The following is a 3,809-nucleotide window of genomic DNA, read 5'->3' as shown; positions in this document are numbered from 1 at the left end:
AGGTTGGCAACCCTAACACATACTATTACAATTGATCAACAGATGACAGAAATCAGTTTTCCTGGAGGAAATGGCTGCTTTGGTGGGTTACCAGTTATCTCCTATTGCTCTTCCATATATGCCTGTGCCTTACCTTTGCCCCTTACTAGTGTCCTTCTGAATTATGGCTTCTCATACCTGTCGATTATAACCAATAAAACTGCTTTCATGGACTTGCCGTCTGCTGGAATCTGTTTATGGGTTTGCCACAGGGCTAGAGCTTACACCTATGGCATTATACCCTGCTGAAGTCCCTCCCCTCGCCAAACCCCACTGTCCTCAGGTTCCACCTCCAAAATCTCCAGGTATTTCCCCACCCAGAGCTGGCAACCCTAAGAATGGGGATATTTCGGCTGTGGAGATGAGGCCTCCAATGTGAGTGTACAGGCAGGTAGAAAACCCAAGCAGGTAAAATGGTCAACATGCAGGTAGAATAGCCAAGTAACTTAAGGATCCAATACAAAACTGGCTATATGTCTCCCCCTCCCAAGTTCCCTCCCCTTCCTGTGGTCCTTACATAGCTTTGTGCTGTTTCTGCAAAGATTGTTGCAAACACTCTTGGGATTGTAACATCCCCTGCAAGTAGGCGTGAGTGGCAGTTTGTGAATCAGCCACGACCATCTCAGTTGCCTTTTCCAATACCCTAAAGAGAAAAGGAGAGAGAAAGGTTAGGGTGGGTCACCTTTGTTAGGACTGGGTAGGCACAGATGTATCAGAAACTCAATGGGCACCAACACAATGCCAAGGCTGTCCTTTGGGCATCTTCCCCACTGCCAGATCTAGAGGGCCATCAGTAGCTAAGAAGCCATGGCCATGTATGCAGACGTATTTACTTCACAGTCCCTGCTGGACTGCTTCAAGGCTTCTTTTGCATTATTCATGATTTTACCGACCTTCAGACGTGACTTCGCTCTGGCCCCGTTCTTCCCCCGCAGTTCTAGGATCCTGTTTTAGGATGAATTTCAATACTGCTTCGAGGCAAGAGCAACACAAATTCCCCTTATTTCCATGCATAGCTCTTAACCGGGTTTCTCTCCCCATGCCCATTTTGGCTTTTCCCACCCATGTGTCTGTCCCTCCCATCCAACCCCTTCCCTCAAAGCAAAGCACAAAGGAGAAACCTTCATGAAATGTGCAGGAAGACACCAAAGAGAGGCTGCAAAGATAGTAAGGCAGCTCCCAGCAGGGAGCTGTTGAAGAAAGGTGGGGAGGAATACCCAGCAAAAGCACATTCAGTCCCTTTAAGAGCTGACCTGCCCCCTCCAAGTTCAACAAGGCTGCGTTTTCAGGGGGAGGGACTCAGAAGCTCTGTGATTCACTGGGGATGCCTAATTAAACACAAGGTACTCCTGGAATTTGTGGGGGGGAAGCTCTCATGCATATGATGTTGGAGTATTCGGAGCAGAAAACTGTGCAGCAAACCAAACACAAATTTCCCCTGCATAAATGACCCATGTTAGTCTTCATGGTCATGCAGACATTGCAAGAATTAATGCTCTGATGTCTCAGCTCGGGAGGGAGCAAACAATCCTTGCAGCACTCTGCTTCTAAAGCTCTGTAATCCCACCCAAAGGCACCCTCTCATCTTTTCCAGCTAGCCTAGATAACCTCCTGTCCAATCTGACCTATTGCAAGCCAGCCATGTCCAATTTCATTGTGTCACAGTCTCTCTGATCAGTAAAAGTCCAACTCCCAGATTTACTACAACTCCATTTTCTATTTCTTATCCTCTTCACCGGTTGAATCTCTCATCACGGCCCTGAATCCAGATACTCACAGCCCCAGTGGAGGCAGGTCCATCATCTGAAGGCCTTGATTCCCAGGATTAAGGAGATCTTGGACCTTTCCATCGGTGTCAATCTGAAATGGGATTAATGCATAGAGACGAATGTAGTCATACAGGCAAGAGTGAAAATGTGGTTGCCACGGGCCTTAAATAGACCATATCAATGAGGCCACATGTTTCTTCCTAGGATGTATGTGTGGGAAAGCCCTGAGGTTTTCCATCTGTTGCCACTCTCTAGAAGGCATACCTATAGGGTTGCCAGCTCTGGGTCAGGAAATACCAGGAGATATCGGGGGTGGAGCCTAGGAAGGGTGGGGTTTAGGGAGGAGAGGGACTCCAATAGGGTTTATGCCATAGAGTCCTCCTTCCAAAGCGGCCATTTTCTCCAGGTGAACTGATCTCTTTCACTTGGAGATCTCCAGCCATCCCCTTGAGGTTGGCAACTCTACATACCTACCTGGACAAGACTAATGGTTTGTAAAGCATCATCATCTCTGGAGTGGCTGGGTTCTGGCAGGGCAGCCTCTAGTATCTGAAGACAGACAAGAGTATATCAAAGGACGTAACTATTTTCCCTTATGGTACACTTATAGACAATCTGCTTCCAGTTCCTGCTGTATCTATTTTGCACAGCATGCATGAAAGCTTAAAGATCCTGGAAATGGCCCCCTAAAATTGGCATTTCAGATCTTTACAGAATCCCAGATTACCCTCATCTCCTCTGAGTCTGACAAGCAGAATTCCCAAAGCTTCTCAGAGACCCTTGAATTTGACAAAGCCCATCTAAGGCCGTGTCCTTTACTATTCTGACAAGTTCACCAGGCATTTAAGAACTGCTTCCCTACTAGATGTAACTGAGGGATGGTAATAACTGCAAGGAGCAGTCCTTATAGTCTAAGACAACTTCCTTCCACTGGTCCAGACCAGAAAAAAAACATTGGGAGAACAGAGGCTGAGGAATGGAAAGCCACATTGAGCCCTCCCAATCTGGAGCTCATGGGAAACCTCACGAAGTCAATCATCCAAGCCAATAATGAAGTGAATTCTAACAGACCTCTGAGAAAGATATTTACTACTTAACCTAACCTGGGGGCAGGGACGTAGACTGAACACATGAACACATGAAGCTGCCTTCTACTGAATCAGACCCGTGATCCATCAAAGTCAGTATTGTCTACTCAGAGCGGCAGCGGCTCTCCAGGGTCTCAGCCAGAGGTCTTTCTCATCACCTACTTGCCTAGTCCCTTTAACTGGAGATGCCGGGGATTGAACCTGGGGCCTTCTGCATGACAAGCAGATGCTCTACCACTGAGCTACGGCCCCTTCCCTGACTAAGGAGCATGTCAGGGATCATAATACCCCTCCACACCATTGAAGGAGAGAGACTCCCCTAAAGGTAGAGGTACCCAGTGCAAACACTGGATCATTACTGACCCATGGGGTGACATCCTATCAGACTACGTTTAGCAGGTGGTTTGCCATTGCCTTCCCCAGTCATCTACACCAGTGGTTCCCAACCTGGGGTACATGTACCCCCAAAGGTACAAACCAGGACATTTAGAAGTATGTGAAAAATGGTGGGAAAGCGCATTTGAAGTAACATCAGCTGTATTAATTAACATGTTGGTAATATGAAGTGTACAATTGATGGCAATGGGCTGCCAAGGGGTACACAAGGGGGGGAAAGTTGGCAACCACTGGTCTACACTTTACCCCCAGCAAGCTGGGTACTCATTTTATCGACCTTAGAAGGATAGAAAGCTGTCAACCTTGAGACAGCTACCTGAACCTGACTTCCGTCGGGATCGAACTCAGCAGTTCTGCAGCTTACCACTCTGCACCAAGGCCTCAGTGGGACTCTACTGAGCCTCCCTAAATAAATCCATGATTCTGTTATGGCCTCATCTCCCTTCCTTCTTCCTCACCTTCTGGACAAAGCCTTGGTCTTGTGTTTGGGGTCCGGGGCAGTGGGCTTCACATAGCA

General features: G+C 47.7%; 1 non-coding gene across 1 annotated transcript; it reads right to left on the bottom strand.

Annotated features, from left to right (window-relative positions):
- Positions 1 to 3,076: 3,076 nt before the first annotated feature.
- TRNAD-GUC (transfer RNA aspartic acid (anticodon GUC)) lies at positions 3,077 to 3,145 on the bottom strand. The gene has a single exon. It is a non-coding gene; the product is annotated as a tRNA-Asp (tRNA).
- Between the last annotated feature and the right edge of the window lie 664 nt (positions 3,146 to 3,809).

This window comes from Euleptes europaea, chromosome 17 (genome assembly GCF_029931775.1).
Source record: "Euleptes europaea isolate rEulEur1 chromosome 17, rEulEur1.hap1, whole genome shotgun sequence".
In the NCBI taxonomy this organism is placed as follows: domain Eukaryota; kingdom Metazoa; phylum Chordata; class Lepidosauria; order Squamata; family Sphaerodactylidae; genus Euleptes; species Euleptes europaea.
Note: the sequence above shows the minus strand (reverse complement) of the source record. Positions and strands in the feature narration are given on the sequence as shown.